Raw genomic sequence first — 20,903 nt, 5'->3', positions numbered from 1 at the left:
GCTTTGAAGTGAGCATTATGTTCCGTCCCGTCTAAAATATCATGGACAAGATGAAAAAGACTCAGCAACATCTTTATCCTTTATGAATCTTAGCTGATTTCTTTTAAACTGGAGCATAAAGAAAAGGCTGTTACCATCTTCATGCCGAACAACCAAAAGATTTTCAATTTAGAGTGCACTGTATTATGGAGCAATTACCGTCATCCTTATCTGCAATGCATTACTAAATTAAATGCACAGCATAAACTGGTCCCTGCTTTTGAAAAACCTTTCATTCTCTGAAGCAGTGGTGAAGTAACAGAGAAGGAGAGAAAATATAGAGTAATACTGTATTAGGATTACCAGATCTGAACCGCAAGGATCTGGGCAATGAGCAGAAGGCCATCATCAGTGGTTGCTATGTCTCTTTACAGCAAGGGTCTTCAAATTTGGCAAGTTTAAGACTTGTGGACTTTAACTCCCAGAATTCCTGAGCTAACATGACTGGAGGAGGAATTCTGGGAGTTGAAATCCATAAGTCTTAAAGCTGTCAAAAAGCTGCATTACAATGTCTGTTCCAAAGGTGCTTTTTTCAAGAGGCAACTGGACTTTCTGGTTTTTTTCTTTGAAGACGTTTCTCTTCTCATCCAAGAAGCTTCTTCTTCAGAGCTGAAGAAGCTTCTTGGATGAGAAGCGAAACGTCTTCAAAGAAAAACCAGAAAGTCCAGTTGCCTCCAGAGCTTTAGGACAACCATGACCTGGATGACTGAGAATCTCCATAGACATTTGCAGGCCGTTTTGCTTGTTCTAGAAGAGAAGAAACTAGGACAAATTTCATGCACAGTACAACAAAAATAGAACATGTGGAATGTGGATAAGAGTGAATGCAACAGACCTGGGTTGGTTTTCCCATCATTTAAGGAAGATGAATGACTTTGTAGGGGAAGGATCAGACAGCTGTGGCTTTCCAACTGTTGGACTACAACTTGCAGCATTCCCAACCATTAAGCAGGCTTGTTGGGGCTTTTAAGAATTGCAGATCAATTTTAAGGTGTTTTTTTTTTACCCTCAAAGTAGGTGATTAAGTGAAGAAGTACTTTTTTTGTCTGCTGTGAAACAGATAACATCATGTTTCTTGGAATTCCCCAATTCGATATGTTATGGGAGAGATGTGAACAAATGGTCCATTAATTGCTTATTTTAAAATCCATCCTTTAAAAAAAAAAGATGATGTTGATATCAAAGAATGAACTTGACTATAAAATCTTTTATATGTACTGGTGCCTCAGGCTCTAAGGGCATTACAGGCCCTTTTCTCAGCTTTATTGTTAATTGATTGATTATCTTGGTTGCTATATATGTTTCTTTAGGATTGTTTTTATTGGTTTAAATTGTTTTGGAAGCTGCCCAGGGCCACTTGGTTGAGATGGGCAGCCCTAGCAAATAAATAGGAAGGAAGGAAGGAAGGAAGGAAGGAAGGAAGGAAGGAAGGAAGGAAGGAAGGAAGGAAGGAAGGAAGGAAGGAAGGAAGGAAGGAAGGAGAAAAGTAGGGAGAGAGGGAGGGAGGGAGGAAGAAGGAAGGAATTTGTTTTGAAAGGGTAGAAGGAAGGAGGAAGGTAGGGTGAAAAGGAGGGAGGGAGGGGGGAGGGAAGAAGGAATGAATGAATTTGTTTTGACAAGGAAAGAGGAAGGAAGGAAGAAGGAAGGGAGGGAGAAAAGGAAGGAGAGAGGGAGGGAGGAAGGAAGAAGGAAGGAATTTGTTTTCACAGGGAAGGAAGGAGGAAGGGAGGGTGAAAAGGAGGGAGGGAGGGAAGAAGGAAGGAATGAATTTGTTTTGACAGGGAGGAAGGAGGAAGGGAAGGAGGGAGAAGGAAGGGGGAGGGAGGGAGAAGAAGGAAGGAATTTGTTTTGAGGAAGGAAGGAGGAAGAAAGAAGGAAGGGAGGGAGAAAAGGAGGGAGAGAGGGAGGGAGAGAGGAGGAAGAAGGAAGGAATTTCTTTTGAAAGGTTAGGAGGAAGCAAGGAAGGAGGAAGGGAGAGAGGGAGGGAGGGAATAAGGAAGGGACTTGTTTTGACAGGGAGGGAGGGAGGAAGGGAGGAAGGAAGACGGAGGGAGGGAGAGGAAGGATCATGCTAAAACCCAGAAGACTATGAGTTCTAGTCCTTCGTTAGGCATGAAACAACTTGGTGACCTTGGTCCAGCCTCTCTCTTTCAGCCCTAGGAAGGAGGCAATTACAAACCACTTTTAAAATCTTGCCAAGAAAACTGCAAGAATTTGTCCTCAGGCAGTTGGCAGGAATCAACACTGACCTGAAAATGTGCATGCCCACATTATTCCATATATAGTACAGCATCCAGAGCACAATACTAGTAATAATGGAGAGACAACTGTTTGGATCAAGCGCACAATCAAGGTCAAAGTTAAATCATTTCCATTTAGTCAAGCCTCCAGATCTCAGAGGAAACATCTTCCTTCTGGTAGTGTATTTGTACAATTCACCAAAGGTGAAGAAAAATGGCTAAACTGTGAGCCCACAGAATAAACAATTTCTCAACCATTTGGAAATAGCCAGAAACCTAAGTGAAATCTTCAGTAATCGTTAATTATTCAAAATGACTATGAGTTTTTGGGGTGCGTTTTTCCCTCCATTAAGAAGACTTGAGTTCCACTAGATTAAAAATGTTGCCTCTAGCAGTCGACAATATAAACCAAACTATGATTAGTTAAAACTAGGGGCAAGCAATGCAGCAATTTGCTCTTACTGCTTCTGAATCTGAAAGCAAATTTCAGCTTTATCTACCAGGTTTCTATAACCAGAAACTTTGACCCTTTCTCTCCTCTCTTCCTCTTTCCATTTTACTGATTTTTTTTCCAGTTTTCCCTCCTATCTCACTTCAAAATATTGTTGTTGGAATCCTCATATTTATCATCCTGTTCTTGCTTTTTTTCTTCTTCAACTAATTGGACTAATAGCTTCTCCAGAAAGGCTGTCAAGGTACTGGGAAAACATTTAGAAATTCTAAATAAACAAACCATAAGGAGCAATCAGCAAAGGAAGGGAGGATTAGTAAACACATTAGGGCTACGAGGAGTTTTGGATTCAGAGGCATGTGTAGTGTTTGCCTGCATAACCCCTCCAGTCAAGTGTATCTTCTCTTGGGATTGCACTGAAGCTTCAGAGGGCAACATTTAATTGCAGGAAAATATGTGTTTGCATAAGGATTTGCACAGGTGCTACCTGAACGCCCCTGCATAATTCAAAGTATCTTTTCTTCGATAAATGAGAGTTTATTACTGCAAGGCACATGTCAACTTCAAAATGGATCAGGCCTGTCACAGCTATCTTTCCGTCTCTCCAGTTGCCCCACAGTATGGGAGGGGGGAGAGCTGTAATGCAGACCAGACAAAACAAGTACTATCCTGTTGGAACCAAGGTCATCCCAAGAGGTGCTGGCCAGAGACTGGAAGAGGTTGCCAAGGAGACGCCAGAACACCTAATTGGACAGTATGACCTGTGACAATAAGGGAGTTATCCTTTAATTATACTGAAAGAGCAGGATAGGATAGGATAGGATAGGATAGGATAGGATAGGATAGGATAGGATAGGACAGGACGGGATAGGATAGAACAGAACAGAACAGAACAGAACAGGAAAGAATAGAACAGGAAAAATAGAACTGGAAAGAATAGAGTATAGAAGAGTAGGGTAGGGTAGGGTAGGGTAGAGTGGGGTAGGTAGAGTAAAGTAGAGTAGAGTAGAATACAATAGAATGGAATGGAATAGAATGGAATGGAATAGAATAGAATAGAACAGCAGAGTTGGAAGGGGCCTTGGACCTCAACATTATCATTCAAAGTCAAGTCTAAATTTGGAAATGGGTAGTTGGATGGAGTTGATTGCCTGAATTAGTTTCTTTATTATCCATGAAGCTTCAGAATGTGAGATGATTGATTCTAGTCCAAATAAAAGACTGAGGCAGAATGCAGAACATTTTATTTTAATGATCCAATCAAATTGTGTGACTAAGAGGAGTTCGCTCTTCTGTTTCTCATCTGCATTGTATAAAATTTAGAAAATCTGGAATGGATTATTTCCAAATCCTGCTAGTTACAAACATTGCCACAAGCACACACACAAAACAAAAATCAGAAGCTGGAAGGGACCTTGGAGGTCTTCTAGTCCAGCCACCTGCTCAAGCAGGAGAACTTATGCTATTTCAGACCAGTGACTATCCAGGCCCTTCTTAAAAAACCCCAGTGATGAAGCACCCACAACTCCTGAAGGCAAATTATTCCACTGGTTAATTGCCCCCCCCCCCCCACCTGGCTAGGAAGTTTCTCCTTAAATAGGCGTTCTAACTTGAACTACACACCTACCTGTTCACACGCTTATCTTGTAACATGAAGATACAGATCTACATAGTGTGTTAGTAACTTAACAAATGCAATGGTTCATTTAACAACTGTGGCAAGAAAAATTATAAAATGAGCAAACTCACTTAACAAATGTTTTACTTAGCAATGTAAATTTCAGGCTCAATTGTAGTCGTAACTGAAAGTTTAACCTGTAAATCATTTCTACCTGTATTGTGATGATGTAACACAAACATAACAAAATCCAAAATGTAAATAAATGTCCTTTAATGCCTACAACTTGGCCCCACTGTTCAATAATTCTCAGTTGGAGATTAAACTTATTCAAAAATAGTCTTCAAAAGAAAGCAATACAGTCTGAACTTAATGAGCAGATAGAGGTGAAATAAAAAAACCAAACAAACTACAATGAAGGAATTTCCACAACGGATCGTGATAAGTAATTACTAACTTCAAGGAGATAACAAGGCACAGTCTGTTGGAAGGACGCCATCCAAGATAACTTCAGCCCCAAATAAAACATGCTTTGCTTCTGGCAACACTGTTTGTCTCCCCAGCTGCAACCAATGAGGAGGATCATGGCCGCTTCCTCTCTCGTAAACTTCCCCCAGGAGTGGAGAGGAAATGGAGATTTTACAGTATCATTCTCCTGCCGTGCCCACCAAGCCACGCCCACCAAGCCCCGCCCACAGAACCGGTAGTAAATTTTTTTGAATCCCACCACTCTCTATTACATAACTCAATCAATACCTATAAAAAAAAACTTCTGGTTGTTGCCTTGTACAAAATTTGATCTTGGTCATGAGTTTTGTGTAACTATTTCATGGATGGAGAAGGTAGTAGTAAAAGCATGAAGTCTTCCCCTGCCTTCTCCTTCCATGCAATTTTCTGCAGCAGGTTATTCTGTTCTGAAAACTTATTTTTTTTTTCCACATTTTGCTTTAATCAATATCAAATTAAAATAAGGCTATACAAAAAGAATAGTGAACAATACGGGCTCGAAATTGTACATGGAGATACTTTAATTGAAGTTAACAGATCTTACTTCTAGGAAGTCATAGATCTGCGCTGTAAATTCTTTCTGTTGTTTTCCATTTATGTGAAAACCAAGAAGTGTGTAGGGGGGGGGGCTAGGAGTGGGGGAAATCAACTTGACCTTTTTTATTTTCAAAATCAGATTCATATTTCTCCAGCACATAGATATCGTGGCATGAAGGAAAGGATATCATCTGTGGGTTGTAACTGGGAGGTGCTTTTCTTAATGTCAGGCTTACAAGTTCCATGACAGCACGGTAAAGAAAAAATGTGTTGGGTCAATAGAAAATGACCAACTCTTGTTTGTTTATCCCATGGTCAGTTAATATCGTGTGACCTAAAAGTGCATGGTAGCTTGATGGTTTTTGATGGACAGGACACCTCTTTTCAGTGAGAATCAATGGCTGAGCTAGGACAGGTGTCAAAAATTGGCACAGATGATGACCACAAAAGAGATTGCATGAAGAATCTTTGACAGGAGGCTTTCCTGGGAGATGGGAACATAAACCAATGACATGGTACCAGCTACCCTTGCTCTCTTGGGGCGTCTGCACATTCCTCGATACACATTTATATATTTGTAAGGAAAGAGACACCTTCCCAAATGCAGTCCTTTTCCAAAAGTCATTGTCCAGAGGGAAATAAGCACCGCATTAGTTATTCCTAAAAGTCTTGTTGTTTGAGCATCAGATTTTGCTTTTTCCAGAGATGCAAACCTTCCCTAGGGCCAGATTTAAAAATAAATACTCAAATCAGGCATAAAAAAAAATGGGTATCCAGGTAGTGAGGATGCAATCAATATGGTGAGAAGACCTGTGTATTCAAACTTCTAATCGAGTTGAAATTCTATACATTTTTAGCTTATTATTATATTGCGTGTTGTTGTTTTTTCTGAAGAGAGTTGTTTTGTTGGGAAGGGATGCTTTCCTTTCGGTTTAAAACTTTGTTAAGCTCAATTTGAACTGTACATTATATTTTAAGGTATCAGTGATTTCCTAATCATAAAGGATTCTTGTTTCCACCAAACAGGGATTTGAGGGTCGTACGCAGGGTTGGGCTTCAAAATATTTTGCAAAGGGCTCTCTGCCCGGTTGCTAGGTGGGCGTGGCCATGGTGGGTGTGGCCTAGTTGGCCTCCTGCACCATGGCAGCGGGAGGGGGGGGTTGTCCTCCCCGGGCTCCAGAGGGTCTCTGGAAGCTGGAAATGGGTCCATTTCTGGCCTTCTTGAACTTACAGGAGGTCCACTGTTTTGCCCTCCCCAAGCCTCCATGCGCGCCCTGCACTGACCTACATCCAAAACAGGCCGTGTGGGGACTTCTGGGAGGGGCAGGGAGGGGTTGGCGGGGCCAGCCAGCAGTGGGATTTGGGGGTTCTCTGAACTGCACAGAATCTTAGCTAGGGGATCTCCCTGCAAACTCCCAGCAGCCCACCCCTGGTTGTACGTGACACTGGAACTGCAAGTTCTCCACCCATGATTTTGGTGCTGAAGACCTGGATTCATGCCATTGTTATTCCTTATTCATTGAGTAGTGCAGTGTACCTTCAAAGGTAAAGACTGTGCTTCCTAAGGAGCCTAACCCAGATAGATCAAGATAGATAGATAGATAGATAGATAGATAGATAGATAGATAGATAGATAGATAGATAGATAGATAGATAGATAGATAGATAGGCAGGCAGGCAGGCAGGCAGGCAGGTAGGTAGGTAGGTAGGTAGGTAGATAGGTAGATAGACAGATAGGAAGCAGGCAGGCAGGCAGGCAGATGTAGAACAGATGTAGAAGAGTGCCATTTGTCAGAAATAGTGTAGGGTCTCCTGCTTGGGCAGGGGGTTGGACTAGATGACCTACAAGATCCCTTCCAACTCTGTTCATCAGTTAATATGTTGAAACAGAAAGCAGAGCTGGGAGGCAGAGTTAAACATGCCATCAGTTTAGAGACTTTGCCTTGCCACAAGAGATCCAAGTCTAGCCCACCTTGAATTTGATTCTTACCTATCACCCATTTGCCTTGATCATTAGTAGTTCAGATTCTTGTAGAGTTTCATTAAGCCTTTATTCATTTGAACTTTATTCGTTCGGCTTCAGCAACAGACTGGTCAATATCTGGAATACTCTACCTGACTCTGTGGTTTCTTCCCCAAACCCCAAAAACTTTAACCTTAGACTGTCTACTATTGACCTCACCCCTTTCCTATGAGGTCTGTAGGGGGCATGCATAAGCGCACCAAAACGTGCCTACCGTCCCTGTCCTATTGTTTCTTTTTCATTCATATCCATCTCATGTATTCATACCCATGCTTATACTTATACCTGTTATCTAATACTTGCTTGACAAATAAAATAAATAAATAAATAAATAAAAAACTGCCTGAACTCCAGTTTTCCTGCACTTGACAATATCCTTCCAGTCCTCCAGGGAGCAAACAATAGGTTACAGTGAGGTTTTTCTTCACATTGAGCCACATAATTGTAGCATCGTTATATTGTGTTGAAAGAATGGATCTAAATTCATCCAGTAAGTTTCCAAGGGATGCGGTGGCTCAGTGGCTAAGACACTGAGCTTGTTGATCAGAAAGATCAGCAGTTCGGTGGTTCGAATCCCTAGCACCACATAATGGAGTGAGCTCCCGTTACTTGTCCCAACTTCTGCCAACCTAGCAGTTCAAAAGCATGTAAAAATGCAAGTAGAAAAATAGGGACCATTTTGGTGGGAAGGGAACAGCATTCCGTGCACCTTCGGTGTTTAGTCATGCCGGGCCCATGACCACAGCGACGTCTTCGGACAGCGCTGCTCTTCAGCTTTGTAACGGAGATGAACACCGCCCCCTAGAGGTGGAAACAACTAGCATGTATGTGCGAGGGGAACCTTTACCTTTTAAATTTCCAAGGTTCCACGATGTAAGTATAGATTTCTCCCATCTTCACCAGCCCCTTCAGCACCAGATTCTCTGGTCCCGTGTATTGTACATACTGAGAGGTGGGTTAATTCATGAATCATCCAAAAGCCTAGCTGAAATGTTTCTGGCTCCATCTCTGACAGCAATTCAGGTGACAAAAGAGAGGGGAGTTTTCTTCCTTGAGATCTTGGAAAGCCAGAATAAACAGTGTTGGAGAAGGCAACACCAAGAGTTTTACGCCGGTGATAAAAAAAAACAAAAACAGAAGAAATTACATGCTGGGGGAGGGGGGGGAGGAGTGCTCGGTCCCCTTGATATTTGGAAGCACATTAAAAAGGCATTTAAAAAAAGAAAGAGAGAAAGAAAACTGTTTCATTTTAGGCATATTCTCTCTCTCCCTTGATATTATCTCTCTGCTGGGTCGGTTTTGCTGAAATGGGGGAGAGGAGCAAGGATGCGTGGCTTTTCTCTACTCTATTCTACAAGGGCCAAAAGGTTTCCCGTCTGAAATCCTGTCTCCAGGCTAAGTTCTGCAGTAACTTAAAAAGTAACTTTCTAAATGATTGCACTGCAAAGGTGACTTCCAAAAAATAAAAAATAAAAAACACAAAAGCAATTGCTTCCCCTTAAAAAGAAATAGGAAGATGGGCATTCCATCACTGATGAAAACTTGGCCATTTTCCCCCCTCTCCACCTTCAAAGGTTTCCTCTGGTCTCACCCCTCATGGCCAGCCTCATTGATCAGGTTTTTGTCACTGCCACAAGAAAGCTTTCTGCAAAGGCAGGCGCATAAGAAATATTGGAAGCCTTATGCGGGAGATGGTGGCAACGACAGAACTCAAGATGTGATGGATGAAAGAGCTCCCAACCATAGCATCAGCCTTGGAAGCCATATTTTTCTTGGAAGCTTCAAGGCTGCCACATTTACTGCCTGGGAATTTGCGAGGGGGGATTTCATAGTGTGGTAGAAGATTAGACTCAACAACACTCTTTTTTCAGAGAGTCAAGGACATGTTGCCCTGCACCTGGAGAGGAGTGTCTGGAGGAATGTCTACAGTTGGGATGAAGATTTGATTGGGCCATATGATGGACTGGTGGGTGCAAGGGATGGATCTTTGAATTTCCCTTGGGAAGGGAAAACCAGGAACTCTCAGATTCGGGTTTTCCAGATGTGCCAACAGGACAACTCTAATAAAATGGAACTTTGAGGAAATGCTTGTCTCAGAGTTTATTAGTTTGGAGTTGGTTAGTTGGAACGCTGACACATAGTTATAGTTTCTTGAATAATCTGTGATGACCTATTCTTTTCATTCAGGTGGATGTGACACAGTGGCTAGAGTTGATGTGGAGAAATAGCAATATATCAAAATGTTTATTTTGAAAAAAGCAACTGGACAGATTTTTTTTGAGGAAGAAGAAGAAGATGTTTTGCCTCCTATCCGGGAAGCTTTATCAGTCGCATTGGATGCTGTGGGAGATGGAAAGACATTTATTGACAGTTGAGATTCAATGGTGGGAGGGGGAGTGATAGGTTCTGACATGGTGGGGGGGGGGAGGAATGGAAAGATTGTGTTTTCTATGCAGTCAACTGATCTTAAGACTTTCTGAGAGCCATTGTCGTTCCTTGGGGTTTTATCTGGGACCTCGGGTCACCTGAATCAGAGGTGTGGAATCTTTTTGGAGTAGCCAAAAGGGCTACATTGTAAATTGGGGATAGGTGGTATCTTATCCCCCCCTGTTGAGAGGGGGCTGCTCAGTGTTAACATAAATGGTCTCTCTTACCTTTCTTTCAAACCAATGGTCCTCTCTATCCAAAAGGTGGATTTTGCTGTCTCCAAAAGTTGATATAACCTTACAATAAAATTAGAGCTAGTTCTTCTGGGTGTGCTTCTTGTCTGGACTACCTTGCAAGGCTGGTAGGAGACTAATAGTTTACTTAGTCTAGTACCTGATGGAAATTAGTCTAGTACCTTTTTTAAAATTAACTTTTATGAGCCACCTCAAATCATTACCTGAGATAGGTAGCCATAAAAAAAAATATTTAAATAAATGAATACATTTGTATCAGCTGCAGGGACAAACCAAAATGTGGCATACTCATATCCACATCATGTGTTGATTAAATCCAGCCAAAAGAGCATCCAGAAATTTCAGCTGGTGCAAAATCCAGCAATTAGGCAGATAATTAATGTATAATACACTGAACTTACTGTTCCTGTACTGAAAGACCTGGATTTGATGTCAAGCATTTACATGTACATCTTAGATCGGTGTTTTTCGATTTGGCAGATTTTAAGATGTGGGGACTTCAACTCCCAGAATTTAGGGGACTTGTGCTGTCTGGAGAATTCTGGGAATCAAAGTCTAGATATCTTAAACTTGCCAAAACTAAGAAACAGTGGTTTAGATTTAAGTGCTGGGTTCTCATCATGTTAAAACCAGATTTTGAGTTGTGTTTTAAGAGCTGTGGTGGCACACTGGTTAGAATATAGTATTGCAGGCTAACTCTGCCCACTGCCAGGAGTTTGATCCTGACCAGTTCAAGGTTTACACAGTCTTCCATCCTTCCAGGGTCAGTAAAATGAGGACCCAGATTGTTGGGGGCAATACGCTGACCCTGTAAATGGCTTAGAGAGGGCTGTAAAGCACTGTGAAGTGGTATATAAGTCTAAGGGCTTTTGCTATTGCTTCGATATCTCTTCATAGACTATAATAGGACTATGATGAGAAATTGAAGGATCTGGGAATGTTTCGGTCTGAAAACAGAATAGCACAAGGGTGGGGGTGTGAGGGAAGAATATAATTATACTCTTTCAAGTACTACAAAGGATGCATGCAAAAGGTAGTTAAGACCTATTCTGTGTAAACCTAGGGAGCAAGATAAAGAATAATAGATTTAAATTACAATAAAATAGATTTCAGTTGAATATTATAAAAAAAGCTGCTGAAAACTACAGTAGAATGACAGTAGACCAATTACCCAGATAAGTCATCGGCTCTCTTTCACTGCCTACCTTTGGGATGGCTTTAATGTACAGTATTATCATAAAACAGGACAATTGTCAACTCTTAAAATATGTCTATGGTCTTTTCAGAGTTGCCAACAAAAGGGAGCGGGAGCGTGCATTCCATAAATGTTTTCAAAGATAGTTTCTAGGTGACCGAAGATTCTGTCACACAAAATTCTAACTGGAGAGTATGATTGATGACTCTTGGCTATGGATGTATCCCATTGGAGAATATGAATTATGATACAACCAGGGGTTGGGGAAAAACCAGAGTCAAGGGTGACAATGAATTATGTGTCTCAGAGTTGGCTACACCCAGGCAGTGCCGGACATGTTTAGTCCCAATAAATCCTTTTGAAGTTTTGGAAGTTTGGCTTGAGACTCGTGATTTAGATGGGGGGGGGGTAACTGCTGGAAACCAGACAATACGGTCCTGAGCCTTCTTTTGCCAATTGGGCCTACCCTATTTTCTGATGTCATCCATCCATCTTGTTTTAGGTCTCCTCCGTGGATGCTTTTGACCGAGTGAGATCCAAAACAAGAACTCTGCAAGCTTTCATATCAGGTCTTTGAGATCTGCATAAAATCCACATGGCTTCATCACTGAACATGTTTACTCCTAATAAATATTTAAGTTTTGGAAGTTCAGCTAGAGACTCATGATTTAAATGAGGTAACTGTTAAGCCTTGACAACTGTAAGCTTCCATGCTTCAAATGATGCTTCCCAAGTTTAGGTTCCTATGATTCCACCTGGGAGGTGGCAGTCTCAATATGAACTTCTTCTAATATTAAGGTCAACAAGAAAGACCCTCTAAAAGAATTCTTCACTTTCTGAGAACCATTTATTTAGAACATTAGAACATAGAATAATAGAGTTGGAAGGGACTCTTGCTCAACACAGGAGACTCTACATCATTCTGGACAAATGGCTGTCCACTCTCTTCTTAAAAGCCTCCAGTGATGGAGCACCCACAACTTTTGAAGGCAAGTCATTCCATTGGTTTATTGTTGTCATCATTAGGAAAGGTCTCCTTAGTTCTAGGTTGCTTCTCTCCTTGGTTAGTTTTCCATCCATCATTTTTTGTCTTGCCTTTTGGTGCAATGGAAAATAATTAGATGCCCCTCATCTTTGTAGAAGCCCTTTAAATATTGGAATTTTTTGGTTTGTTTGGTTTAGAGAGGCTTTGGCACATGGCTCAGAATGGCATCCGGCATGAACAAACAACAACTAAGTCCATATAAATATGACATAATGAGTTGATGAAGATTTTCAGTCATCTTGGTAGAGTTATTTGAAAGTTAAGTCATGACAACTGGGCTTATCTTCTTCTATTGACATATTGGCACACTTTCCTGAGGTTGATGCAGGAATACCCCTAAGAATTTTAGGAGCTGACACATTCCAGTGACTCTCTGCCTACTCAGATTCCCCTATTCAAGTTATTCAAACTAAAGAAGCTGCTTGGGTGGGCAGAAAAATGTCTCAAACCAACATGAAAAGAAGTCCAATGACTCAACTTTCAGATGACATAATGACTAAATTAAAAAAAAGAAAAAGAACTTAAGGATATCCAGGGCTAGGAAAAAAAAATCTCACAAGATCAAAACACTTCCTGATCCAATGCTTGAAGAAAATCTTGGTGTTTTATACCTTTCAAAACGCAGGCAAGGTCAGGGCTATGTGAATCTCAAGATAGGTGGTCTCCAAAGAACAAAGGTGTTAAGAAGTCACCTCTCCTGGATCCCACCAGAAATATTTGCCATAAGCCCTGGAACATGCCGATCCTTCTTGATTCTACTAAATAGGCAATCATAATCAGAGATAGTCGCAGAAATAACCCAGTTCTGCCCCCATGAAGAGCTTCCCAGTTGAGAGCCACTTTAGACAAAGTTTAACTTAGACAAGCAGAACATTTTTTACATAGCATGGGAGATGCCATTGTTCATCAAGTATTCCTGGCATGACCCATAGTCAGAAATGCGGGAAGACATTAGTCATCTCTGCTGAACAGTGCCTCCAAAAAGTTTAAACTTGAGCTGGTTTCTTTCATTGTTTTTATAGTGCAAACTTTTATTTCAAAAGAAGGTAATTTAAGGTTTTTTTTTTGCATCACCTCCTAGACTTTCCCATTAGGTTTATCACTACCAATGTTATAGAAAGTAGAATGGAATGGAATGGAATGGAATGGAATAGAATAGAATAGAATAGAATAGAATGGAATGGAATGGAATGGAATGGAATGGAATGGAATGGAATGGAATGGAATAGAATAGAATAGAATAGAATAGAATAGAATAGAATAGAATAGAATAGAATAGAATAGAATAGAATAGAATAGAATGAAGAATAGAATAGAATAGAATAGAATAGAATAGAATAGAACAGTTGGAAGAAACCTTGGAGATCTTCTAGTCCAACCCCCTGTACAGGCAGGAAACCCCCATTTCAGACAAATGGCTGTCCAGTCTCTTCTTAAAAACTTCTAGTGTTGGAGAATTCACAACTTCTGGAATCAAGTTGTTCCACTATTTGATTGTCCTCACTGTTAGGAAGTTTCTCCTTAGTTCTATGTTGCTTCTCTCCTTGATTAGTTTCCATCCATTGCTTCTTGTCCTGCCCTCAGGTGCTCTGGAGAATAGCTTGAATAGCAAGTAGTTGGCCATGGCAAATTGTCTCACAGCGAGTTGGCCACAGTGAGTGGGCTGCAGTGAGTTGGCTGCAGCAAGTTGTTGTAAACCCTCCATTAGTGCCTGCCAGGTCTGTAGCACGGAGAGAAGAAAGGGAGAGGAAATAGAAGCCTCTTTCCAGCATTAGAGGGCTGTTGGAAAATAGAATTAAATTGTCCTCCTCCCCTTTCCAGATGATAGGTATGTTAAGGATAAGGTCACCACTACTGTGTGCAAATGACTGGCAGTCATGGGCAATTGATGTCCAGCCAGATGAGCTAACAAAGCCGACTTATCCAAGCAGGACAGCATGCATATCTCAAAATAGGAGTGAAAAGGTTATATCATGAGTTTGGTTTAGATTTTTTTTTTCACCTTCCCCTCCAAGAGAGATGAGAAATGACACAATCAGAATTGCATTTGTCTGTCTAAGCATTTCATCGTCATCTTTGATTTTCTCTTCCGGCATCTGTCTTCTCCCACAAAAATATCACTGTCGGAATGGGCAAAGCATGAGGCCAGATAGGCAATTCATCCTTGCTGGCTATGTTCCTTACTGTCTTGGTGCGCCTTGCCCAGTCTTGCTCTCGATTCAGCCACAGCCTTGCTTTTTATTTTGATTTTATTCTAAAGTGACATACGTTTGACAGGAACCCTGCTCAGAAGATTATGGGTCAAGAAACAACGGTGACTTCCACGGGAGAAGACATGTGGCTTCCTCAGGATTTTGGAGGAGCATTCCTGTCAGAGGTGGCATTCAGCAGGTTCTGTAGCAGAAATTTTGAGTAGTTTGGAGAACCAGCCAATACCACCTCTGATTGGCCCCAACCCAATCTATTCTCTGCCTCCCATTGAGTCCCAGCTGATCGGCTGGGTCTCCTTTGGTTGTCCTGCACAGGAGAACGGAGCTGGAAACCAGGTTAGTGTGGGGGGGGAGGGAATGGGGATTTTACAGTATCCTTCCCCTGGCACACCCACCAAGCCGAGCCACGCCCACCACGCCACACCCACAGGTCCAGTAGTAAAAACATTTGAATCCCACCACTGATTCCTGTGGTGGAATGCTATGGGCTGGATTTCCAGGAGGGAGGGAACGCATTCCAGAGGAGTAAGAGGAAGTCTGAACGTTTTGTGTGACGCAGAGGGTGAAGACAGCCCCTCCCAAATAATTCCCAGATTTGATTTTGATGAAGGACAGCAATTCTCAACCTGTAGTCTGCAGATCCCTGGGGGGGGGGCACAATGCCATCCTAGGGGGGTCCACAAAGGCTTGAAAATATGTTATGATTTAAATCTTGACCTAAGGCTTTGGGCCACAAAAGGTATTTAAAGGGGATATGTGGTGAAGAAAAAGTTGAGAACTATTGATGTAGGAAATAGGCTGCCACACTTTGGCTAGATTCTGTCTACAGGTGTGGAACAATAAAGTGCCCCACTTCACTGACTCAACACATGTCTTTCTTGGTTTTGGGGGCCATCCAAAATTTAGTTCCCCGACCATTTAGTTTCTGGTGGCCACAGCTGTTTCAAAATGTTCAAACCATCTCACCGATACCAGGTTGCCTTGTTATAGAACCTGCAACTTGGGCAACAACTAACCACGAACTCCGCTGCAGGCCAAAATGATTTTGTGTCAGTTTTTTGCTATTCTCTTGCTCACATTTAAAATCAAAGAGCTCCAGTAATAGGACCATTAAGTTTCTTACCGTGTCTTTCTGCTGTAAGGATCCTTCAGCATTATTAAAGTGTCTTTAAAAAAAAAAAAAGAATAAGACTATTCTCCATACCTTCCTATTTTGGAATAAAAAAGCAAGTAGGGAATGTACTCAGCAGGTGAGCAGCTCTGAAGGATTGAAAGAAACGGTGCAAGATGCCCAGAGTCTCATTGGATAGTGAAATGAGCAGCATATAAATTTAATAAATAAATGATAAGTAAGTGACGTTCCTAATAAATAAGTGAAAATGGTTCATTAAAAAGAGACTGGACAGTCATTTGTCTGGAATGGTATAGGGTCTCCTGCTTGAGCAGGGGGTTGGACTAGAAGACCTCCAAGGTCCCTTCCAACTCTGTTATTCTATAACTCTGTAATTCTGTACATGGATTCTTTTAATCCACATAGACAGCTGTCAAAACCAATTCAGAGGAGTTAAACATTGCCGCTAGGTTAACCTTATTTACTTCTGCTCAACTACCTATGTCATCTGAACCATCAGAAGATTAGCTGACTATGCTCAACTCACCACAAGGGTTAAACAGAGACAGAAATGTGTAAATTTCCAAGACTCTGTGGTGCCCATCCTAAAGTTTCTGCAATAAGAGAGAGAGAAAAAGTTAATGAGGCAGAAAAGCAAGAAGGAGGTGCCAATCCTACAACATTCTTTTTGGCAGCTGGAAAGAGTAAAATAAATTCTGTAGCTACCACATAAGACATGCTGGGTCATTCATACAATGCAAACACACCCAACGTAAACCTGTAAGGGGTGAAGTTGATGAAATTGTCTCATGGGGTACAATCATAGTATACAACTGAAAACACATGAAATCACAATAGCAAAAGAGAGAGAAATCCTCAGAGCCGCCATCAGAAACATCGAGATGGTCATCAATCTGATGTTCTTGAAAGCTCAGTTAGCAAATTCAAAGTTGCCCGTTTCAAGGGTCGGAAAGAATTGCAAGCTTTGATGCAGCCATATGAACAGTTGCAGGAACTGGCCATGGCTAGTCTAGTGAAGAGAAGGACCAGTGGAGACAAGATAGCAGTCTTCCAATATTTGAAGGGCTGCCACAGAGAGGAGGAAGGGGTCAAGCTATTTTCCAAGGCACCCGAAGGCCAGACAAGGAATAATGGATGGAAACTGAACAAAGAGAGATTCAACCTAGAAATAAGGAGAAACTTTCTGACAGTGCGAACAATCAACCAATGGATCAGAAGTTGCCTTCGGAAGTTGTGGGAGCTTCATCACTGGAAGCTTTCAAGAAGAGACTGGACTGCCATTTGTCAGAAATGATGTAGGGTCTCCTGCCTGAATGGAGGGTTGGACTAGATGACCTATAAGGTTCCTTCCAACTCTGTTAATGTGTTAATGATCTGTTAATATGACTTTGCTATATTTCAATCTTATGGGAGTCATGGATCACAGATTTGGATGCATTGTTCAACTTAGCCCATTTGAGATACCTGGATTCAAAAATTGTTGTCTTGCAACACACCGTTTTGTCCAATGGAAGGTAACAAACAATCAAACAGAGAGAGAGAGTAGTTTGTAGATGCGATAATGGCTATTGGTTTCTTTAAAAACAGGAATCTGCCTAGACGTTAAGCTGAGTGCGGGTTAAAATGTGCGTGATTGTAGCAATTCAACAACAACGACAAAGCAATACCCATGTGTACTTCACACATAATTGTTAACACACCCATGCATATCATCATATTACTTTGAGCAACATTTAGTCATGTACTCCATCAATGTGAACATTGGTAATGTGAAGGAAGAAAATGGGCAAATTAAAGGAAGAAGGTAAACGGTATGGCAGACTGCATGTGTTCCTTCCCTGGTTTCATTTTAGAAATGTATCTTGTAAGGGCAGAATATGAGATGACTAGAAGAAGCAGAACAAAACTGATTAACAATAACCAAGCAGCAGGGAAGAGACCTTTGCAGCTTCGCCATTCACAGATCTATTATAGCTTTCAACTTAATATTTATACAGTCAACAGAGCTGATAGATACTGTGGAGAATCTAGAAACACCAGAAGATGTGGGCAGAGGATTAATGTATCTAGTGGTGGGATTTAAATTTTTTTACTACCAGTTCTGTGGGCATGGCTTGGTGGGCATGGCTTGGTGGGCATGGCAAGGGAAGGATACTGCAAAATCCCCATTCCCTCCCCACCCCACTAACCTGCTTTCCAGCTCCATTCTCCTGTGCAGGGCAACCAAAGAAGACCCAGCCGACCAGCTGGGACTCAGGAGGCAGAGAAGAGATGGGGTTACCATTCAGAGGTGGGATTTGTTGGTTCTCTGAACTACTCAAAATTTCCACTACCGGTTCTCCAGAACTGGTCAGAACCTGCTGAATACCACATCTGCCAGTGATGGGATTCAAAACTTTTTACTACCGGTTCTGTGGGCATGGCTTGGTGGACATGGCTTGGTGGGCATGGCAAGGGAAGGATACTGCAAAAACTCCATTCCCTCTCCACCCCACTAACCTGCTTTCCAGCTCCGTTCTCCTGTGCAGGGCAACCAAAGAAGACCCAGCCAATCAGCTGGGACTCAATGGGAGGCAAAACATAGATGGGGTTGGCAGGGCCAGTCAGAAGTGGGATTGGCCGGTTCTCTAAACTACTCAAAATTTCCACTACTAGTTCTCAAGAACTGGTCAGAACCTGATGAATACCACCTCTGAACATATCTCACATTTATAAAAGTTTAATTTTGGTGAAGTTGTATAGTGTTCCTTCCCCTTAGGAGGGAAACATCTGGAAACCTACAGTATATATAACAGGAAATATTCTCAGAAATTGTGAGAGGTTAAAAAAATGGCTTGCTTGTTGTTTTCCTTTTTCTAAGGGAAAGAGATTGATTCTTCGCTCCGATTAGTTGGTTTTTCATTTCTTGCATCTTTGCTAAGTTTTGGAAAAACCCAGGAACGCATCGAGGAGAGAGATATCAAGCAAGAACTCAATGCAAAGACATGCTATGTATGTATGCAGCCATCCGTAACCTAAGTTGGCCTTTGTGGATGTCTAACAGCTTAGCCTTCTGTTGTTCTAAGGAATTTCTTGAAATCAATTGCACCAAAACAAAACTTTAGTTTTTCCTTCTCTTCTAACCCTTTTCTTCCTTCCTCTTCCTTCTCCTCTTCTTCCTCTTCCTCCTCCTCCTCCTCCCCCCCCATTTTTTGTTCTATACCTGTGTTCTGAATCGATACCTTAATTATGTATCCTCCTTGTGGTTGAGCTCCTATTGCGATTACTATGTATTGCAAAGTGCTCTCTGTATTACTGTAAGGATAAACAAGCAACATTATAATTCTTCATGAATAAGATGAGGACAAAAAAAACCCCATGGATTCAGCAATGATCTATATTCATTAGAGTTAGGCAATACTTTCAAAAATGATTTGGAAAACAATATTTTGGAGCATCAGACAGAATGAAGCTGTCTGCAGCTCTTTAAATAATTTCTATAATCTTTAGAAGATACCATTGTTTTAAACAGCTTAGACAAGGGTCATATTCATATCTTTGTGCACTTTGAAAGATCTATTTGGATTTAAATCCACAATGCTGCAGCTCTAATATTTATTAAAATTAAAGGTTGATGTATTAAAATCAAATCACAAGTAGCTTTTGCTTGAAGTCCCAAAGGTGCTTTTTCAGGAGGCAACTGGACTTTCTTGTTTTTTTCTTTTGAAGATGTTTTGCTTGTCATCCAAGAAGCTTCTTCAGCTCTGACTGGATGGTGGGGAAGGGAAGGGTTTATATTCCTTGCAGACAGCTGGTCATTTGCATCCTTTCAGAGGGTTGTTGAAACACCTGGTTGAAGCACATCTGTGTCCTCAGAGCTGTCAGAGCTGAAGAAGCTTCTTGGATCAGAAGCGAAACATCTTCAAAGAAAAGCCAGAAAGTCCAGCTGCCTCTTGAAAAAGCACCTTTGTCACAATCATGACCTGGATGACTGAGAATTTCTACAGACTTTTAGCTATACAATCTGGGATGAACACCCTTTGAATGGTGTGGGAGTAGGAAGGGATTTCCAGTTGGAAAAATGGCTACAGGAACCATTTGCACTACTCAGGAAAACCTGAGGACACACAGAAACCTCCAAGCGGCCTCAACGATTCTCTAAAAAGGATGCAAATGACCAGCTGTCTGCAAGGAATATAAATCCTTCCATTCCCCACTATCCGGTCAGAGCTGAAGAAGTTTCTTGGATAAGAAGTGAAATGTCTTCAAAAGAAAAAAAAACAGAAAGTCCAGTTGCCACTTGAAAAAAAGCACCTTTGGGACAACCATGACTTGGATGACTGAGAATCTCTACAGACTTCTATTTGAAGCCACTTATATTTTGGAATGTGTTCACCAACATGTAACTCAAAGGTGACCATCACCCTTAATCTGAAAAAAAAAAATCCATTCCCACAAGGTAAGAGGGAAATATACAGTATGTTAGCACAGCACTCACCCGAGGAGAGCTGAGAATGTGAAAAACTACAGGATATACAGTTAGGGGGCTAGAGGCTAAAACTTATGAAGAATGGTTGTGGTATGTCTAGTCTAGTGAAAAGAAGGAGTAGGGGTGACATGATAGCACTGTCCCAATATTTGAGCGGCTCCTACAAAGATGAGGGGGGCAACCTAGTTTCCAAAGCACCAGAGGGCAGGACAAGAAACAATGGATGGAAACTAATCAGGAAGAAGAAGCAACCTAGAATTAAAGAGAAACTTCCTAATAGTTAGAACAATTAAACAGTGGAACAGCTTGCCTTCAGAAGTTGTGGGTGCTTTCATCACTGGAGGTTTTTAAGAAGAGACTGGACAGCCACTTGTCTAAAATTGTATTGAGCAGGAGGGTTGAACTAGAAGACCTCTAAGGTCCCTTCCAACGGTGTTATTCTGTTCTATGCATTGTTACAGACTTCAACAACATAAGCTTGAAATCAAATGTGTTTCCTTTTTAATGAGCATTTTCCTCTTCCTTCTTGATAGCTTGTTAATTACTTTTACCAACTTTTATTGAGAGAAATATTTTGGTTTGTAGAAAATGGCACTGCTTGGACTACAAAATGCCAAAGCATTTCAGAATCTGATGAACTACCAAACTGCATAGCAAGAGGCTCAGAAACTAGCATCAGCATCCGGAAGAATGATGTCTCTGTGTGCGTGTTTTGTCTTCCCAATCAAACATGGAAGCACCTCTAATTACTACTCCA

At 41.4% G+C, this 20,903-nt stretch overlaps 1 protein-coding gene across 7 annotated transcripts in view; it reads left to right on the top strand.

The window, feature by feature from the left end:
- The window catches only part of RBFOX1 (RNA binding fox-1 homolog 1), a 1,983,080-nt gene that overhangs the window by 571,139 nt on the left and 1,391,038 nt on the right, over positions 1 to 20,903 (top strand). The gene's annotated exons all lie outside the window — the stretch shown is intronic.

This window comes from Notechis scutatus, chromosome 12 (genome assembly GCF_049901735.1).
Source record: "Notechis scutatus isolate UNSWTSFEM ecotype Mainland chromosome 12, rNotScu1.2, whole genome shotgun sequence".
NCBI classification, from domain to species: Eukaryota; Metazoa; Chordata; class Lepidosauria; order Squamata; family Elapidae; genus Notechis; species Notechis scutatus.
This window is presented reverse-complemented; position numbering and strand designations above follow the sequence as displayed.